The sequence below is a fragment of the Rhinolophus sinicus genome, chromosome 3 (assembly GCF_057876585.1).
Source record: "Rhinolophus sinicus isolate RSI-liver-muscle chromosome 3, RSI-T2T, whole genome shotgun sequence".
Taxonomy (NCBI): domain Eukaryota; kingdom Metazoa; phylum Chordata; class Mammalia; order Chiroptera; family Rhinolophidae; genus Rhinolophus; species Rhinolophus sinicus.
Window position 1 is genome coordinate 157,409,310 of NC_142503.1, and position 21,859 is coordinate 157,431,168.

General features: G+C 46.1%; 1 protein-coding gene across 14 annotated transcripts in view; it reads right to left on the reverse strand.

Annotated features, from left to right (window-relative positions):
- MEGF11 (multiple EGF like domains 11) overlaps positions 1-21,859 on the reverse strand; it is a 368,267-nt gene that overhangs the window by 331,268 nt on the left and 15,140 nt on the right. The window contains exon 1 of one of the 14 annotated variants that reach the window (XM_088797310.1): positions 4,571-4,779. The exons of the other annotated variants lie outside the window; for them this stretch is intronic. The gene's annotated coding sequence lies outside the window, so the exon portion shown is untranslated. Of the gene's footprint in view, positions 1-4,570; positions 4,780-21,859 lie in introns of those variants that run through there. 14 annotated transcript variants of the gene reach the window in all.

Genomic DNA, 21,859 nt, shown 5'->3' on the forward strand with positions numbered 1-21,859 from the left:
CTCTCCTTTCCTCCTGCTAAGATATGGCTTCATGTCAGAAATATAGGTGAAACAGACCGAGTTTCAAAATGTGTTGAAATGTCCAACAAACAGACCTGTAAACCTATTATGTGGACTTCTTCCAACCTCTCTCTCTTCACACTGACTGTTCAATTTCCTTCTTTCTCCCCTAAGAACACATTGCATAGTTAGTGTCAAATGAAACACAGATCGTCCCATTAGAAGGAGAAGCAATCTCTCTGACTTTCTTTCTTTTAAATGAAGAAGACATGTCTTTTTGGACAATGACCACCCAGGCCATGAAAGTTTCATGAGGGGCTCTCAGAGTGACTGACACCTTTTCAATTATAACACTGCTATAATAAACCCCCACAGAGCCACGGGGTATGGAGCTTACATCCAACACATGACACCTATTTATTCCCTAATTATATTGCAATATATTCTCTCTGTGTGCTGATGAAGATAAAATATTCTTTTAATTCTACGGCCTCCTGGGGGGGAAGGGGAAAGGGAATTGTACATAGGCAAGTTCTGCTAGTTCCTAGAGCTAAATCACAGCCTTTGTGCCAGGCTCCTCCATTGCATAATCTCAAGAAAATCATTCCCTTTCCCTTGTTCTACCACAGTGGTTCTCTAAGTGTGATCCCAGGACCAAGAGTATCAGCATCACCTGGGGACTTAGAAATGCAAATTACTGGGCTCACTCCAGACCCACAGAATCAGGAAGATTGTGGGTGCATCCCAGCAATCTGTGTTTTAACAAGCTTTTTATATTGAAGTCTGAGAACCACTGGTCTACAAAACAGGAAGAGAAGTGCATCATTTTAAAGTGAATCAGAGATCAGGGATACCTGAACTCTATAGATAGAGCTGAACTCCCCTTTCTGCATAGCTATACCAATCTGCAGATTCAGGGCTCTCTTTACCCATCTGTACAATGGGGCTACGAAGTTCACCAAGTAGCTGTGGATGCTGAAATTTAAGAGGCACATGGTTACCTGGCACCAGTCTCTATGGATACCTAGCATGATCACAGTTACCAACACTCACCAGCTCCCTCCTGCCATATTCTGATTGGCAGAAGCTCTGTAAAACACTCTCCACTGCTATAGCTGAGGTCATCAATGCAGCTGCCTCTGGGTTACCCTTGGCAACCAGAAGCTGGGGTCAAAGAAGCTCTCAGAATCTCCCAGAATCTCCCAGAATCTCCAAATCTCATAGCCAACAGCTTTAAGCCTTTTCACCTCGGAGCCTTGAACCATCCACAAGAGGGGAGGCTCAAAATTCTCTGTTATATTATCCCATTTCAGCACTTTTTTAGACATCTTTCGTGTATTTGCTTCCACTCTGCAACTAGACTTCAAGCCTGTGGCGGTAAGAAGCCTACAATGTCAGCATCCTGAAGTAGGGTACCCTGCCTGTCTGGTTCACTGCTGTACCCCAAGACCAGTGCCTGGCACAAAATAGGAGCTCAAGTATTATTTGTTGGCTAAATATTCCTCGTGCAGTAAATGCCCCGCCCATAGTAGGTCCAATAGTAGGTCCAAAACACTCAAGTATCTAAATTCTAAAAGTTGTGGTGAGGAAGGGGCAAAGAAACTACAATTGATCATGAACAGCACGAGTTTGAACTATGCAGGTCCACTTATACTTGGAAGTTTTTCTTTTTTTTTATACTTGGAATTTTTTTAGTCAATATACTCGTCAGCCTGCATACAGCTTTGGCATCCACAGATTCAACCAACGTCAGATTGAAAATATATTTTCCATTCATGGTTGGGAGTCCACAGATGCAGAGAACCAACTGTTTACGTTGTTCTATGCCATTTTACGTTATATAAGGGACTTGAGCTTCCGATTTTGGTATCTGCAGGGCAGTCCTGGAACTAGTCCTCCACAGATAAAGCAAGGAATGATTCAAGTTTGGGGGAGTCAAAAGTTATAAGCAAATTTTTTACTTTTTTTTACTGTGTTGGGAAGTGGCGCTCCTAACCATCCCCCCGCAAGTTGTTCAAGGGTCAACTGTTCTTGAAATCCCAGGGAACAATTAGAAAGGGGGAAAAGGAGAAACAAATGCCTGAATATTTTCCAACAGAAAACCATAACCGTTGGTTCACGGGTGCAAACTTCCCGGCCAATTGCTCACCCTCGATGTAGAGTGAGAAGACCCCTGAGGCCAGATTCTGAGCTTGAGTTCAGAGCAACTGGGTCTTCTAGCTGTCCTAGCGCTTCTCACTCAAAGGCTAAATTCTCAATGGCCTTGACCCTGCTGTCCTTGGATTGGCCACTTAATTCCTGAGCTTTCCTGCCTCTCTCTTTACCTTGTGCTTATGCCCCACAATCCTCCTCCCCCAACTGGAAATCTAGCCAAGGCTTAATTCCAAACCCTCCCTTCTCCAGAGACTATGCCTAATCCTGCCCCCTCCAAAATCAGTTTCACCTGTGAAAGCCTATACCCGCTTCCACAGCTACAAAACAATGGCTGCTCTTTCCCTGTGGACTGCACTTCATGTGGCTGGGCCAGGTCTACTGGCTCTTTATACCCCCAGACTTAAGTGCAGACACGGATAGGTATGCAACAAACTGTCACCTAAGTGATTTATCCTGGGAGATAATCACAGCACAGAATTTAACAAGAGAATCCAGACCTGTCCTCTCTGCCTCTAACCTCACACACGCTCAGCCCTGGATCCTGACAAGGGCTTGTTGTGACTGGGAACAATTGCCCTATGCTAAGAAAGTGGTAACGTCAGCATCCAGTGCTACACTGCCTTCCACCTTTAACTAGCGCTAAACTTTCACCGGGGCCTCAGTTTGCTGATCTGTGAAATGGGAAGAAGTAGTGGAGGCTGCAGTGGTGTGCTTTGAATTTCTAGCGACTTTAAACAATATGTGAGCAACGGTGAGTCCTGGTGCGTGGTGTGCACCAGGGAAAACCCGCCAAATGAGCTTAAGATGGAATGCTTCTGGGTGGTCGATTCAATGCCCACCGGGGACCCCGCCCAACCTGCAGTGCACTACTGCCGAAGGACCCACTCCGCAAAGGCCCCAGATCTCGGTCCTACTAAACCTGCTCTAAACCTTTCAACAGAACCTCTCCAACAAAGAGGGCTGCGAGGCCGGGCCCCCGCTGCCTCCGAGGAAGCCCCACCGGGCCGTGAATCCGGCCTCCCGGCCTTCGGGAGCGAGAGGACCCCTGCCCCCGGCAGGCTCCGGCAGCCCTGGCCAACCTCCGCTCGCAGCCACCTGGTTCGAGCATTAACCTCTACTTTCCCCGCAGAGCGCGGGAGGAGCGCTTTTGCCCGGGAACACGTGTACCCTTGCTAAAGCGAGCTGAGGTGATCAGGCGCCCAAACCACCCAAAGGCCTCCTCCACCCCGTTGGAGGCCCTGCTCTAAGCGTTCCCGGGGGAACAGAGTGGGAGATCCTGAAGCGGAGCCACTTGGAAATATTTTTGTAGAGAACATGACCACGCGGAAGGGAGTCAGACCAGCCTCGCAGCGCAGGCTCGCTGGGATGGATCCCGAGAAGCAGTTACCGTAGGGTGGAGCCGGGAGTGCAGGTCCGGGAGAAAGAAGCCAGGGCTCGGGGGCTCGGCAATGGTCAAGCCGAGGCTCCTCACTTCCAGGTTCCGGACGGGTTATGGCTCGGTCCCTCTCACAGACCTTAACGCCCGCAAGGAACGATTTTGCACATTTTTAAGCCGTACTGCTTTCTAACAAATTAGGAAAATAAACCAAGTCCAGGAGGAAGGCGACTGTGTGCTCTGCGGCTCCAAGGGACCACAACGACCACCCATTTCCCCACCTCCGACATTACCGCCCACGAATGGGCGAAAAGTTGGGAACTTCGGGACCGCGCTCCAGGCGCGCACTGGGAATGATTCGCTTAACTTCGGGAGCAGGGGTCGTCGCCGAGGGCAGGAGGGACGTCAAGGGAGTGAACTCAAGTGTCCGGCGTACCGGACTTCCCCGAAGAGTCGGGGCGACTGGAAGAGAAAGAAATGAAGGCGGTATACGTCCGGTGTAGCGCTTCCAAAAAGCAAAAGCGCGCATGGCACCGTCTGGGGCATGTGGCAGCGAGGCGCACGGCTGACCGGGGCGGGAACCTGGCCGCGCGCTCTGCGCCCGGACCCGGGCAGGGAGGGCGCCGGTTGCATTGCGCGCGGCGGGCGCTCCCGGGGCGGCTCGGGGGTGGGAGTCCCCAGACTCTGAGGGGCGGGCGGGCGCCATCCCTGGGACAAACGCGCTGCGCCGCTGAGCTCGGGTCTTCCCCAGCCGCGGGCTCTGCGTCCCGACTGCGGCCAGAGGGCCAGCGCCTGCCTACGCCAGGGGCCGCCCCACCACGTCCTGTCAGGACTCCCTCGCTTTCTCCAAACCTCAGCATTCACCCTCGCCCCGCGCCAAACTCCGCTCCCACAGCCGGGACCCCGGCAGGGCAGCGGGAATCCAGCGAACCGGTGGAAAGTTAGTCGTGAGGCTGCAAAGCCCCTTCCCCGACCCCGGTCTCCCGGTGCCGCCCGCGCTCCGAGGCTCTGCGTCCTCGCAGTCCCCGCCCAGCCACCTACCTGCTTCCGCCGCTCGCCCGGGGTTTAGCCGGCCAGCCGTGCGGTTCGGTCCCCCGGAGCCCGAGCCACGCCAGAGCGCCGGGCCAGGAGCCGGAGCTGCGAGCCGCCCAGAGCCAGGCGGCAGGCGGCGGACACCGAGAGCGAGTGAATGAGCAGGCGGGCGGCAGGAGCCGCGCTGCTGCTGCCGAGCCAGCCCCCACCCCCTCCGTCCCTCGGTCCCTCCCTCTCTCCTTCCCTCCCAGCCGCCTCCTCCCAGCTCACCGCTCCCTCCCTCCGTTTTCCTCCCTCCTTTTTTTTTTCTTTCTCCCTCTTCGGTCCTTTCAGACCCAGCTTGCTCGCTCATTCGCTCGCTCTTTTTCCTATCTTTCAGTCTCTCAGCTTTCCTTTGGGTTTCTTTTTCTCTGATTCAACCTTTTCCAGCATCTGTTCTCACTTCCCTTCCCCCCTTTCGCTCTTTTGCTCGTTTCTCTCCAATCCCTCTTTTCTCTCTCTGCCCTCTCTTTATCTCTTCTTGGTTTTTTTTTCTCCTTTTAACCTTTTCCCGTCTCTACCCTCCTTTCTCATCCCCACTCCCCTTCTCCCTCCGGGTGGGTCAGAGTGGCCTGCGTGCTGCCTCCTCCCCGCACCGAATCGGGGGATCCCCCCGGGGCCAAGGGCCAGGGGAGCCCCCAGCCGCGCTTGTCACAGGCTGAGGACAGAGAGGGATGAGCCAGGGCTGGAGGCTGGGACCCCAGACAAAGGTTTGAGAAACGTCCGGAAGGGGGAAAGGGCAAGAAGGCAAAGAACTCAGAACGTCAGGACTCTAGACATGCGAGGCTGAGCTGCGCGTGGGAACCTGAGGAAACTGAGGCCCAGAGAGAAGGGAGCACGCGACAAGGTCAACTCCAGAGGCAGGGCCTTGTCCACCACTGCTCCTCGCAGCCCGGGTTGGGCTCCTCCGCTGACCCCGGAGCTGCCAGGGTGCCAGAGACAGATTCACTCCTTCCAGTGTCTCTGCCTGCCCCAAGCCCCCAGACCCCGGCCCCCAGGGCCACGGGAGAGGAAACCTTCTCCCTCCGCGACAGCACCTTGGGCCACCTCATTGCCCCCACAATCCTTCTAGGGGGCTGGGCCCTGGAGAGGGGGAGGACCTGGCCCTAGGATGTAGTGCGAGGAAACCCTTCTCCCCACCCAGACCCCTTCCCAAGAAATGCGGGACTTACCTTCCTACTCCTGATTATCAGGGATGGAGTAACAGCAGGTGCTTTGCTCGTGTGGTTGACACCTTTTCTCCTTGAACTACAGCAAGAGCAGGAAGGCCCAGACTTGGGAAAAGGTGCTGTACACATCTCTGGGAAGAATTTTTTTGCTAATAAAGTGGACACATTGTCTGAAGCTTTGGGAACTGCAAGTCTGTACACGTGTCTGAGCACCTAGCCCTCCAGAGTCAACCGTTGATAACAGACTTCATTCTGGGTCTGATGGGGCAAGTCCCACCCCTACAAGCTTTTCCTGGCACTTCCCCATTTCAGCCCAGTGGGTCCAGAGGAGAGATGCAGGGTCACGGGTCCCCTGGGGCCCCATTTTGCCACCCTGCTTTGTCAAGACAGGATCATGATTCTCCTAGTTTCCCACCTAATTTCTGGGGCCAGATTTTGTTCCCCTTCAGTACTGTCCCTTCCATGGCACCAACCAGAAGCAGACCCTCCATCCAACCCCTGGGTAAAAACTTACCTTGGGATATTGACAAAACTCCACATAACTATCCCATCAGTTCCCTGCCTTTGGACAGAAAATCAAATGAACCCATGCCGAGGCCTTTTTTGTCACACCACAAAACCAGAAGAAGCATCTGGTCAGGGCCGGAGCTAGGGTGAGGAAAGTCAGGTACCAAAGGCACAAAATTTAAAGAAGTGTTCGCTCCCAGGGTTGTGCAAGTGAAGCTATGGCATCCGAGAGTGAGCACCCCAAATTCTACACCCTAGGGCCTTCCTGCCTCGCCCCAATCCTGGCTCTGCAGTCAGCTCTCTGGGCTATCACTAATTGGCTGTGTGGCCTTGGTCCATGATTACATATCTGTGGCCTTTAGGTTCCCCACCTGATGCTAAAGAGGCTTAAATAGATGTTCTCTAAGGGTTTCTCACACTCAGATGTACTGCCACCTGTGACGATCAGAGCTGCTGAAGGGTAAGAGAATGGTTTGTAACTTTCTGGGTGTGTATTCCTGCTCTGCCACTTACTGTGACACTGGGCAGCCACTTAATTTCTCTGACCTCAGTTTCTCTGTCAGTAAAATGGGGATGATAACAGTACTGTGAGCCCTGGGAGGGGTAAATCAAATAATGCACATAGTAGCACTTGATAACTGTTGGCAATTAATATTACACAAGGTAGGTTTTTGCATATCTTTTTTTTTAAAGATTTTATTGGGGAAGGGGAACAGTGTGTACTTCCAGGACTTTTTTCCAAGTCAAGTTGTTGTCCTTTCCATCTTAGTTGTGGAGGGTGCTGTTCAGCTTCAAGTTGTTGTCCTTTCAGTCTTAGTTGTGGAGGGCGCAGCTCAGCTCCAGGTCCAGTTGCCTGTTAGTTGCAGGGGGCGCAGCCCACCATCCCTTGCAGGAGTCGTACCGGCAACCTTGTGGTTGAGAGGACGCCTTCCAACCAACTGAGCCATCCAGGAGCTCAGCGGCAGCTCAGCTCAAGGTGCCGTGTTCAATCTTAGTTGCAGGGGGCAGAGCCCACCATCCCTTGTGGGACTTGAGGAGTTGAACTGGCAACCTTGTGGTTGAGAGCCCACTGGCCCATGTGGGAATCGAACTGGCAGCCTTCGGAGTTAGGAGCACAGAGCTCTAACCGCCTGAGCCACCGGTCCGGCCTGCATATCTTTTCTTCATCTTCACATTCCCTCTTGGATTATGAATTGCAGCTCACACATGCACACACACACACACACACCTCCTCACCTCTCCATGGCAGCTGTCCATTTATAATACTCAAACCCCGTTCTAACAGGTATGGGGAGGTAGGCAGGTCTTTCTAGAAAACCATTCCACCCCATCTCAACAAACAAATGCATGGAAAGCCACCCATTTCCCCATCTCTCACACACTCCCACACTGCCAGGCAGGAATTGTGAGGCTGAGGGGTGCTGGCCCCCTCCACACTGGGTTGGGGATTGCCTGGTTTTCTGCCATACTCTAAAAAGCCACACGCGGATCTATAAAGCTGCACCTTCTCTACCCAGCTGGCAGGCCTCCAAGGACTCATGTCCCAACAGAGCCAGGAACACTTTTAGCAAACGTCTCTGAGGGTCGGCTTGGGGTCACATCGGAGCCCATGCTCCATTTGCCCGTCCCTGTGGGCCTGCCTATGAAAGACACAGCTTTGCACATCCTATTGCTCTCGATGTTCATTCCAGCTGCAACAAGTCTATCTGGGAAGTTATGACAACATCTAAGACCCCACTACTCGTCTAAAGGCATCATCTCAGACAAAAGTCCACTATTCTGAGCTGTAAGCCTTGCTCTCAAAAAATGTACACTGTGACTGGTGCAAGAAGACAGTAAAACACAGAAATGGCTTGAGATGACTGAAATCAGGGACCCTGGAAGCAGATGTGGCTGAGTTCACATCCTGGCTCTATCACCTGTTAGCTATGTGACTACGAGCATCTGAATCTTCTCATCTGCAAAACGGGAATGATAGTGAGATCAATACTGTTACTATCCCCATCTTACAGAGGAGAAAGCCAAGGCAGAGAGAGAATTGCCTGGCTCACGGTCACTCAGAAAGTAAGCAGAGCCCAAGCAGAATTCAATTCCTAGCCTTTGCTCCCGGCCTCCATCTTCTCCCCTCAGTCTCTCTGATCCTTCTTCCTACAGGGCTCCCCAGCATCTCTTCTTCAATGAAATGGCATCTGAAAGCCACCTGTATTTCCACCCTCTACACACTTCAGGTGATGACTGGAACCTATTGGGTGATGGAAAGAATTTGGAACTTGTAGGATCTTTGAAGCGCAAGTGAAACCTGATGTATGAGAGTGCTTGAGAAAATGTGTGTCTTCCCACCAGACTCTAAGGTAGTTGGGGTCTTATTTACCTTCGTGTCTATTACAAAGCCTAGCACAGGGCCTTGCCTTTTTAAAAGAATCAATATTTACACTATATTAATAAGGTACACTGGTGGTTTCATTTAAACTTCCCAACAATTCTACACAGCCCACATTATTATCCCTCTCTCACAGAGGGGAAACGGAGGGTGCGAGAGGGCACTTACCCAAAGCCACATAGCCAGCAAGTGACAGAACCCAAATTTGAACTCAAGCCTGTTCAAAACTCTTTCTTCAATGCTCCAGTGTCTTGCACTATGGGGCTCGACTAGTGTAAGGTGAAGAAAGGGCCTAGGGCCAAAACTTAAGAAGGGACTCACCCCCAGGTGCCATCTACACTTGTACAACCCTGAGAAAAAGTGATCTTTGGATACCCACCAAAGAATTATGGGGGACTGTGGGACTCCTGTGTCCTAGCCATTGATGAGCAGCCAGGATCGAAGGTAACTCACCAGTGATACATCTGCTCACATAACACACACGGACAGAGCACATCCCTCACATCCTCAAACGTCCCTACATGTCACAATCCTGCCCAAACACAGATTACTAAGAGATCACCCAACACACCTATGTACATACCAGCACAATGCCAAATGACTATACACATCTATAGTACAATTCCTGCATTCACTTAAAAACAGGAGAGGGCAATGGAGAATCAGAAAAAAATCCAAGTGAAATGACTCTTTTCAAAAGCTGTTTTTGGATCCCACAACCACCAATTGAAGTCTTGATTAACTTGGTTGTATTTATTAAATTGTATTCAATATTTAATAACTTTGAATATAGATTGAATATTTAATGAGATTGGTGGAGATCTAGTTACATATAAACGTAAGAACTGCCAATTGCTTTGAATTTAGAATTGAGTTTGTGACTCATTCTCAGAAGCTAGTACTGGAGATCTCTCCATTCTTCATGTTCATGGGTTTATTTAAATCACAGGTTATCATCATGACAGTATTACACTATCATTTGTTATGATGCTCAACTATTATAACATAGATTATTACACAGTCCCAGGAAATGCGGCATTCAGACACTGAATTTCCTTGCATCCAGGCAAATTAGATTGGGTCTCTTCTCTTTCCTCCATGTTTATCAGGAAAAGGGACCAGATATGACACTGAAATGCATCTTGCCTTAAGCCCTTAGTCCTCCCACAGGCACAAGATGATCTGGAAGCAATTTATGTGGTCTACTTTGTCAAGACCAATTTGTCCAAGAGAAGGAACTCTGTTTTGTGGACTAGAGACAAGCAACATGAATTTCTGAATCTTTTTTACAAAAATAAGAGAATCAGATGCAAATGCAGCTTTCAGAGACATCATGGAGATTCGTGAAAGTCCTTGGAGGATTTGAGATTCTGGAAATTAATGAATGAACTTAGCATATCCATGTATGCAGGTTTTACATACGTTACAGTTATATTAATGATGCTCTCTGGGTAATAAGTAATTTAAAAATGTGGTTTGTTAGAGGCCAAAGTTAAATCATTGGAAATAGTCATTATGCCACAACGGGCTACAGCCCAGCAGAATATAAACTGCTTACTCACAAAAGAGAGCAAATGCATTCTCCATCAGATAAGTCATCTCAGGGACACACCTTTGTCAGATGCTGATTTGCTTTGATTTGGGATGTAAGCAAATGTAAATGATGCTGCCAAAAGAATAGTAATGTCAGTGACACCATTAGGTGGAGAGTGAGGCTTCTGACTCAAGTCAGTGTAGTCAGACTTCTAGGATACTGTTTTTATTTTATTGGCAACAGATAATTGGAAAGACTATGCCTCTAAAACGTCCCCCTCTTCTCATCTTCAATAATCTGTCAACCTTTACGTCCTACCTAATAGCCACACAAGTTTATCTACATGTCTTGAATTTGATAGTGTCCTGGGCCCCCTGATTTTATTTGTGCTGTTCGCAGAGCCTGACTGCCCTTCCCATCCTCTTTCAAGCTTGGCAGACTCCAATCTCATCCTTAAAACTGCTCATTGACAAGGTCTTCGTTGCCCCCCTTCCCTATTTACCACCTCCTTTAGCACTTTTTTCACTGCTGTTTGACTATCTGGCCCATGGATGGTGAATTCCATAAAGTCATTTAAATATCTCCAGTGACTTGCACAGTGCCTGGCCTAATGTTGGATGGATGGATGATTGGACTTGGGAACAAAGGCATATGGGTTTTACTTTTGGCTGTTTATCCTTTGACTTGAGTTGAGTGGGTGCTGGTGGAGGCGTCATCTTCTTTCCAGGAAGCTCATAACGCCACTCATTCCTAGAGTCAAGTCAAAGCTCAAAGGGAGTAGCCACTCTTTTGTTTTACAGATAAAGTCATCACCCTCATGTTTTCATTCAACAAACATTTATAAAGTTCTTACAAGCCTATGCCAGGCTCGCCTTTCACTGCCTTGAGTCACAACCCAAATTACTGAATCAACCAAGAGGATTTCTAGGAGTACACAGTATCTAGGAGCAACCTCTTTTCTACAGCACTGTTAGCAGTTTCCTTGCAACAGCCATGAAACTTCAGGGGAAGCAGAAAAAGTAGGGTGCTCTGGGACTCCTACCCAATGGTAGCTTGACTTGGTAAATTCTTAGCTTTTTATAAGTGCCTCAGTCCTTTATGGAAGTAGATAGGGTATCAGCTCAACTGACACATAGAACTGCTGCCCTCCTCTCCAGCACCCTCTGCCACCACTCCCTGCTCTGCACTTGGTTCTCCTGCAATGTTGAAAGGCTTGTGGGCCCACAAGGAAAGAGACTTTGTTTTGTTTGCTGCTATCTACACAGCACCCAGAACAACACCTGGAACACAGTAGGCCATCATTGAGTGTTTCTTGGATGGATGAATGAATGAGATGTCATTTCTTTTTCTTTGCTCGTGATGTTTACTCTGTTTAGAATGCTCTTCCGTCTTTCTTCAACCTAACTCTTACTCATCCAGCAAGACAGCTCAGGCATATTCTCCTCTAGCAAGTCCTCCTTGAAGCCGCTGTGCTGGGTCAGACACCCTTCCCCTGGGTTTCCTGGCCCCCTGTGCATGGGCCTCTCTTATCACCAGCCACAGCGCACTGCATTATCTGTTATGTATCTGCTGCCCACACTGGCCTTGGAGATTCGTGAAGACAGGGGCCATACGCTATTCATCTTCTTACCCTCAGCTCTTTGGCAAGATGTCTGGAACATAGAAAGCACTCCACAAAGATTTATCCACTTGAACTAAATAACCCCAAGTCGATGGAGATTGGGTCATAGCAAATGTGATTGCTGATTCATTTGGTCACTGGGCAGAGATGGATCGAGTGCCTACAATGTGCCAAGCGCTGTTCTAGGTGCTGGAGATGCAGCCCTGAGCCAAACAGACGAAAACAGTGATCATGCTAGTGCTTGTCAGTTAAACACGACCAGGATACTTTACAAGGCCAGTTAAAGGGTGTAGAGAGTCAATATGGAGACTGCTGTACATGTCAGCTTTAAGCATGATAGTATTTAAGTTAGGCAGGAAATTCAGGGCCCCAGTAATCCAGTGGTCTCTCTTTCCTGGGCTTCAGTGTCCCTGCATATATAATAGATACATACTATAGTCTCCCATGAGATATTCTGCTATATATGTTTATACACGCTCCTCTGAAATGCCTTGCACATTTTTAAATCTCAATAATTTGCCTAGAAATGCTTTGCAAATAGCATTAAGTATTTCAAGGCTTAGAAAACACTTCACAGTTGGACAAAGTACGTTTGTATTTAAGATCCTATGATAAATATAAAATTAAATTCAATCAGCTTTCTATTCAGTTGAAATTCAATTTGCCTTTAAATGCCATTTACAGATTTCTTTGATCATACCCACTACCTATGTTACATTTAACAATCTTCTACTGAGTCCTTCTGTTGTGTCAGGTACTGCAGTAGGTACTAAAGAAAACCAAGATTGCTAAGACATGATCTTGACCTTTACAGAGCCCCCAGTTTAGTAGCAGAGACTGAAATGCACCTGCAATACTGTAACCCGTGAGACCGAGACATCCCGCAACCCCGGTAAGCACAGGTGATATGGGAGCACAGAAGATAAACATACCCATTTCTCTTTGGGAGGTATCAGCGAAGGCTTGACAGAAGTGGTGATGTCTGAACCATGAGAGTAGAGTTCCACAAACAGTGAAAAGAAGGGACAGGACAGGCTAGAAAGAGAAATGACATGGGCAGTGATGGAAGGCATATGGCACACTCATGAAGGATCCCTGTCACTGGCAGCTGGGGCAAATGTAACTGCCGGGGAAAGGGAGAGAAAAAGGCTGGAAAGGTGAGCTGGGCTTTGATATTGACTGATAACAAGTTAGAATTTTATTCTGGAGATAATGGAGCATATTATTAAAGCTTACATGTTTTTAAATTATGTAATGCCTTTATGTGCTCATATATTATACACATTATAAGAACAAATGTTATAATATCCGTCACAAAAAATATATATAAAGACCAATACAATCTGCCTTTTATGAAGTATTTACTGGGAAAGGGGGAATGCTGTGCTAAGCATCTGATAGGCATTGCAACATTTTATCTTCACTAAACCCTTGAGATGTAAGAATCATGATGCCCATTTTCCAGATGTGGCAGTGGAGTTTCTGAGTGGTTAAATCGCCCCACTCGTCTGACCGGGAGCTTGAATGCAGATGGGTCTGACTGCCAAAACCGTGATTTTAACTTCTAGGCTGTGACTGCAGCTTGTACAAACAATTAACAAACTCAAGAATGAGGGGTTTATGTAAAATTCTCTTTCTCACCTTAGTATATATCAAAAGTCTTAAAATGTTCACTCTTTAACTCAATAATGAGATTTCTGGAAACAAATCTTAAAAGAAATACTGGAAATTCATCCAAAGATGTGTGCACAAAGATGATTATTACAATGTTATTTATAATAAAGAAAAACTGAAAGCATCCTAAGTGCCCAACATTAGGAAAAGGGTTCATTATAAAATGATGGAGTACTAGGTAACCATTAAAATTATGATTGCATAATATAGAAAATTGTGTATATATAATCTTAACAATGTAAAGAAAAACTGCACAGAAAAGAAAAAAAAAGAACGAAAGAAACCAACAACGAAAAAGACGTCAAAATATAATTAGCAGTGGCCTCTGTGAAGGGGTTAGGATTCTTTCCCCCCTACACATTCCAAATGTTCTCAATTTAAGCACCTAGTTTTTGAAATCAGGAAAAAATAAAGTTTTTTGAAAAACATCCATCCTGTGTCTTGATTAAGGTCACGTCATCTGGGTCAATCTGAACAGTCAGCAAAATGAGAAGTGTCCCAGGCAAACCACTTCTCTGCCACTTGATTCTAGAATGTCTGGAGATCAAAACATTGACTGAGCCGCTGTCCTGGCTGTGACCTGCAAGGATCCTAATTCAAACCATTCTATTTAGTCATAGGAGCTCAAACCCTCAAAGAAAGCGGAAGAATTCATCTTTAAAAATGTGCATTGCAAGAACATTGCAATTTGTTCAATTAACATTTCCGTTAAACATTGCCATGTTTGTTCTTTAGCATGACAGTGTTAACTTTTCAGTGGAGGTGCGGGGGAAGGAGAAGAAAGAACAAATCCTGAACTTTGGGGCCCAACCCAGGAAACCAACTGTCTGGTTGGTGAAGTGCTGAAATTTACTCTGAGATAGGAATTAGAGGTAAAGCTAATAACCCAATTTGGAATAATTTAAAGCTCTTTTTTAGTGAAGTTTTTGACTCAATTGGGCTCATTATGCTTGGGTTTAATGTGTAACAATTTGTTCTTGAAAGCTAACATTATTGTTGGCAATAAAGATAGGAAGTGGAAATAAGTTTCCAATATGTAAAGCAGATTTATTTCTCATTGTATATGGACTTGTTCCGGGTCTCTGCTTATGAATCACAGCGTGCTCCCCACCATAAGACGCTGTCCATGCAGTTGGTTATGATAAATGGTCTGTAATTGTGAATCTGATATTGGTTTTCAATATTAAATTTATCATTCTGTCCTCTTAACAGATATTAAATACTTTTAAGAATTTATCCATTTGCCTGATCCATCTGTGAGTTTTCAATATGTAAAATTTATTGGTTTCCTAGTTTTTTGAGATTTTAACAGCCGACAACATCATTAATAACGCTGAGTAATGGAGCTGACCTCTTTTAAACCTAGTTCCCTTCCACTAATCCAGAACATTCAAGTTGAATCAAAATGTATTCGATTTAAGGACCCGAAAAGAAAATGATCAGTAAGGTCCCTGACTGAAATGGGCTCCCGCAGACTGGTTGTCCTTTCACCTTTTCACCTCTGAGCCCCTGGCAGAGGGAGCCAGGCCCAGGCTGCCTCCTCCTCCTCCTCCCATTGGATGAGCCAGCTTGGGCAGCCCTCCACTCCCTCAGCTTCCTCAGTTTCTTTAGCGCGGGGGTGATTGATGATAATAATAATGCTGCTTGTCTGGCTCCCTCATGGAGAGCGCTTTGTGAATTAATGGAAATGTGTGGGCTGTGCATTTGAACAGCCCCCTCCAGGACGGCTCCATTACTGCCCTGAAACTCTCATCAAGCTTGGCTGGGAAGGATTCCTGCCCTTCCCTGTTGGGATAGTGCAATGGAAGGTTGAAAGAAATCACACTGGGTGAAAGAGAAACAAGGCTGTGGGAAACACCAACCTTGCCCCTTGGTCCTGTGTGTGGCCATGCAAAGGCCACCCTTGCATGTTGCCACCAGAACAGTATAAAGCTAGCTAACTCAGGGTCAGAATTTGGGGCTGTACCTCTGCTGGGTTTAGTCGTTGCTGGCTTTGACAGCCGACAAGTCTGGATGTCACGGTTCCTATGTGAAGTGGACACTGTGTTAAGTGGACACTGAGACGCACAAAGGCCTATAGAACGGAGCTCCCAAGGTCAGGGATTCTGCTGGCCACCAACTGCAGGAACCCCTCAGCCAGGGCCCCAGAAGGGGATGGAGCCAGGGCTATGCACACACGAGGGTTGACAATGAGCCTCATGACAGGCCAGGGGACAGGCAGAGAACTGCCCAGAGAGGGTTCTAGCTGAGTTTCCTGGTCACGCTTAAGGACCTTCTCAAGGTCACTCCAGGGTCACCTTCTCAAGGCCACTCCAGACAAGCAGCCCCACTGCTGCCTCTGACCTGTGGATAATTGAAAAATAACTACCTTTCCTTCCCCTGAGGCCTAATTTCATAGTCCTGTGGCAGCCGGATTGACTTTCAGTCCAATGCAAATCGGCTTTTTTAGAAGTTTTGTCTATTGAAAGATTATGGGCTGAGATCAAACCTATCAGAAGACATTGGGAGGTGTCAATAGGGTCACAAGAAGGTAACAAATTTCCAAAGGGCCCCTGAGTCAAGAGGAAACTTGTTTTTAGCAAAAGCCAGAGGGCCATCTGGTTCCAGACCTGGCCCACTTGGCCATATCAGATAAATTGTCCCAGTCAAGATCAGGTGCCAAACCTCCACATTCCCTATGCAGCGCTTTTCTGCCCTGTCATGACATGATTCACAAGCTGTTACAAAGGAAGATATGTCTTCCCAAATCCCAGGCATTTCAGAACCTTCTGTAGACTTGGCTTTTACTCCCTAGATCTCCTGTTATACTTTTTATATCAATGGTTAACCACTCGTTCAAACTTGTTCCTCAAAACGTAAGGTAATTTTAATCTGACAAATGTTCACTGAGTACCTATGAGTGTCTAGATGATTAGCACTGGGAGAACTGCTGTGGAGATACAAAAAAAAAGAAGAAAAAGAAAATCATATAAAATACAGTCTCTATCGTCAGGTAGGATTAGTAATGGCACTGCATTTAATAATCAATTATTAAACATCCCCCGCATGCCTGGCACGGTGCTGGATACTGCAAAGACACAGGAAAAACGACCATGCTTCGTCCGCTCCCAAACAGCTTACCTTATTAGAGAGAGATCTTAACATACAAACCATGACCGTTTACAGTGAAATGCTAAGTTGTGTGATTGACGCAGTAAGTGCAAAAGAGGTGGGCAGGATCCATGTAGACTGGAAATAAATCAGAGTAAACCTCATGGAGGAGGAGGCAGTGGAAAAAGGCATGAGAAAAGGATGGGATGGCGACAGGCAGAGAGGACAAGACGGACATTTTGTGTGTGGATGTGTTTGTGTGTTGTCAGGAATTACTATCTTTATTATTCAGCCCTTCAAATAGCTGCCCACCTTCAGCTCCTTGCCTACACCTACCTGACAATGGAAAGGGGCAACAAACATTTATGAAGCACCTACCTCATGCCAGGAGGTGTTCTTCACTTAGCACTCATTACCATATGCATCCTGAACCGCCCCTCCAAGTAGATGTCATGATCCCCTTTATGGGAAAGGACCCCGAGCTGTCTAAGATGACATCACCAGTATTGGTCAGACTGGGATTCAGACCTTGGCCTTGGCCTCTAGTGCTCATAACCTTTTCCCACGGAATCACTTGGACTCTAGGAACCAGAGCGTGGCAGTCCTCCAAGAAGGCCATGCTAGACGGGGATCTAGAAGAGGAGGAGGAAGGGAAATGGCCTGATGACTGTCTTTCCGAGCATGACCAGGCCAGCTGCTGTGGAGGACAGGGAAGAGCAACTCGTAGAGCTTCCGCCTTCAGAGACAGGCCTGCTGCATTCCCTTGGAACATTTCCTGGATCTGACATGCCAACGCTGACTTCTCACCATGGTAGTGGCTCCTAATGGCAAAATGCCAATCTTCCTGATGATACAGGGCTGTCTCCTGCAGCAGCTGGAGTCCCCACGGGGCTCCTTGTCCCTCATCCAGGGCAACGCAAGCTTACTTAGGTCTGGTGCTCAGAAAAGGGCCATCCCTCAAGGGGCACGGGAGGGAAAAACCCTCACTGAACCAGGAAATACGTATCGTCTCAGCATTTAAATGGCTCCTGTTTTAAGCCAAGATCAGTGTAATTAAAATTATAAGAAAATAAGACCAAAGGATATCCCCCCCACCACTGTCCTTAATTAGGAGCAAGATTAGAAGGAAGAAACTCTAGTGTAGCTTATTTAAAAAGTACAATCCTGAAGTGGGACCAAAAAAAAAGAAAAAGAATAATTTAAATGAAGGTATCATTATTGTTTTTTATAAAGGTCTCAGTGGACAGAGGGGTCTGATTGGCAGATAAAACACATGAAGGGCATGTGCTCCTTCTCAGTCACTTGTTCTAAAGATGACTATGCAGGAAGCCCTGGTCTCTGGGACCTCTTTCCTACCTCCCTGGAGTCTTCCCCAGATAGGAGCACAGGAAAAATACCGGGGCATCATGGTCTGTGGACAAGGAACCCTACCCCTGGGTACATTCCCATCCATCACAAGAAGTGGTTAAATCTCTTAACTCCCTTGACCTGCAGGAGGTGGGGTTGCCACATTATTACTATCATCATCATTACGGCTGCTGTTATTACCATTTATCCAGCGCCAACATCGTACTTAGCACAACACAGAGCATCAAGGAAGATGCAGCTCTGGCTTTGAAAATAAACACTTCGGCCCCCCTCCTGGATTTCCACCGGCAGCAGGAGGAACCAGCCTTCAGCAACCTGGGAATGCTCTGCCCTCCCTCCACCCCCTAACACTGTGTCTTCATTTCCCCTGAGCAACCTCAGGTTTTCCTGAAGTCTGCTCGGTGCTCTGAGGCGCTGTCTGGGTTGCTTGGCCCTACACTTGTCTCTGTGGCCAAAGTCAGGGCTCAAAGAACAGGGCTGAGGATGGAAGCGGACATGGGCCACCAGGACTGAGACAGAGCTAGAGCAGGCACGGAGCATGGAGGAAAGAAAGCACAGTATTTTCCCACGACAGCATGAGTCAGACTGCTCCGGTCCCCTCATTGCTCTTACCACTTCATTCTGCAATCTCATACTTTACAAATCCTCGCATACACTTTAAAAATCAAGACCCACACCACAGTAAATGGTATCTGTACAAGTCTTTAGAACACGAAAGCATTGACAAGTGCCCATGACCATCTAAGAAATGTATAAATATTATCTACACATCAGTTCCTCAAGCAAAAGTCCACTGCCTACTGCCAAATGTTATTTTTACAGCAGTTCTGCCAGATGAGTGAGGGCATATATTTCACCAGTAAGCCACTTTTTATAGAGTGGAGAAAAAAAAAAGAGCCCCAAACACTTTTATTGCTTTTTAACCAACAGAATTTTTGAATGCAAATGAATGAATCACCTTTGTAATGATTGGCTGCCTGAGTTTCCTTGTCACACAGAGAACAGGCTCAGTGGATGTGACTTGTATCCTCATGAGTCCAGGCAAAGATAAAAGACTGACATTGCTACCAGTGAATTATGAGATTTGTCTTTATCAGTGAAAATAAGGTCATAACTGAGTCCAGCCATCGCCTATTATATGTGTGTTCCATCTATTTTTCTGTATAATGTGATCCAAGTGCGCCAGGGTGAGCTAGAGTAGCCCAGTGTATAAATTAGCCATTTTGTAAAGCTGTATTAAGTCTTTAAGGCCACCAGGGTACCTTTTAATGCATTGATGCCACTCTTCAATAGATGCTGGTCTTCTTTTCTTCTGACCGAAATTTCAATGACAATGTCGTGAAAAGGGTAGCTTAGAAGGACTCTCCTACGTATATTTGAAATTAGAGGAAAAAAATAATACGTTGAACCACAGCTGGATCCCAATTGAAAATTAACCAATTGTGGAACCAAGTTCCTCATAACTACTTCTAAAGAGAACAATTAACCAAATAGTTAATTAATTCAGCATTCGTTTATGAAGCAATGTCTCTATGTAAGGCACAGGGAGACCTCTGAAGTCTGGCTCTTCCAAAAGCTGAAAAGAGGAGACATATTTTACATTATAGAAGTTCTTCAAAAGGAGAAGAATGATGAAAGAGACCATGGGTATTTTCTAAAATGCTGTTTTAGAAACAGTTTCAGAAACTTGTTTTAGTGTCTAAAACAAGCTGACACTAAATCCTATGAAAAATGATGTTTTTGATGTGTAGGATTGAAAAAAATAAAAGATTCTGAAAATGGTATCTCTTCTACATAGCCTCTGGCCTGGAATTTGCATACTCAGTTTCCTTGTAACCACCTCTGCAAAAACAAGTGCATCTACTCACTGCCACAACAGAGTGGGCTAGAGTCACTCAATAAATTCTTCTCTTCCACAACAGCAGCAAAGGTTGGGCAGCCCAGCAGTGGGCCAGGGGCTGTGGGAGACAGAGATAAAACAGACACAGGTCTCTCTCCTCAAGGAGCTCACAAATCATTCACTGAATAAATAATTACTGCGCATCTGCTGTATATAACTGCTCTATTTGGCTAGCTGTGCTTTTTGGACACAACCAAACTCATGGAGAAATACAACTGAGAGCCTTTATTTTTAATATACAAAGACCTCATTCATTCACTCATTCATTCATTCAACACATTCTTATTGAAAATCTAATATGTGCCAGACATTGTTCTAAGCTCTGGGGAACAGTGAACAAAACAAAGTTCCTGTCCTCATGGAGCTTACACCCAGCGGGAGAGACAGACGAAAAACAAGCATATATATACATATATTACCCATATGCATTTATAAGGAGATGAGTATAATATAGTGGATTCTGGACCTCAGCTGCCTTGCTTCAGTCCTACCTCTGTCAGTGACTAGCTGTACAACTTTAGGGAAGTTATTTACCATCTGGTGTCTCAGTTTTCTCATCTGTAAAATGGAGATAATAATAACAATACCTAATTAACAAGGTTGCTATTAGATCAAATATGTAAAGTATAGTGTGCCAGGCACGTAGTTAGTATTATATGTATGTGCCATTCATAGAAATTCCCTACTTATTGGATAGAGATAAATGACAAATTGAAAATAAAGACATAGAGATGATGAGGGTGCTATTTTAAATTGGGTGGTGGGGGAAGGCCTCTCTGAAGGAAGGGACATTGGTGTTGAGACCTGAATGAGGTGAGGGTGCAGGTCACGTTCGTTACCAGGGAAAAGTGTTTCAGGCAGAGAAGGGCAAGTGCCAGATCCCTGCAGAGGACGATGCTTGGGGTGACAGGAGCAGCAAGATGCTAAGAATGACTAAAGCAGAGGAGGGAGAAGGGCAGGAAATGAGCCTGGTGAGGTGGCCATGTGCTTCCCTGTGGGCCATAGTAGGGGTGTTGAATATTATTCTAAAAGTAACAAGAAGTCAACGGAAAATTTTGAGCAAGGGAATGACAAAATCTTTTAAAATCTTCTGTGAATGGAGGTCCCTCAAAAAATTAAAAATCATGGGTACTAGACTTATTGGGGTGATCACTTCATAAGTTATATAAATGTCTTTTTTTACTCTTTGGAAAATTTTTTTATTAAAGTTTATTGGGATGACAATTGTTAGTAAAGTTGCATAGGTTTCAGGCGTACAATTCTGTAATACATCATCTATACATCACATTGCATGTTCACCACGCAGAGTCAGCTCTCCTTCCATCACCATATATTTGATCCTTTTTATCCTCATCTAATTACAATGTTTTTAATTTTTTAATTAAAAATAAAATTACCATATGATTCAGCAATTATACTTCTGGGTATCGTATTTCCCCGAAAATAAGACCTAGCTGGACCATCAGCTGTAATGCGCCTTTTGGAGCAAAATATAAGACCTGGTCTTATATTATGTTATATAAGACCCAATCTTATATTATAGTAAAATAAGACTGGGTCTTATATATTAATTTTTGCTCCAAAAGATGCATTAGAGCTGATGGTCCAGCTAGGTCTTATTTTCGGGAAAACACGGTATATATCCAAAAGAATTGGAAGCAGGGTGTCAAAGAGATATTCGTACACCTGTGTTCAGAGCAGCATTATTCACAATAAATAGCCCAAAGGTAGAAGCAACTCAAAAAAGGAAATTCTGACACATGCTACAACATGGATGAGCCTTGAGGACGTTATGGTAAGTGGAATAAACAAGTCACAAAAAACAAGTACTGTGTGATTCCACTTATATGAAGTACCTAGAAGAGTCAAATTCATAGAAACAGAAAGAACAGTGGTTGCCAGGGACTGGAAGGAGGAGGAAATAGGGAGTTGTTTCAGTTTTTCAAGAAGAAAATTGTTCTGCAGATGGGTTGCACAAAATGTAAGTGTACTTAACAGTACTGAACTGAACTCTTA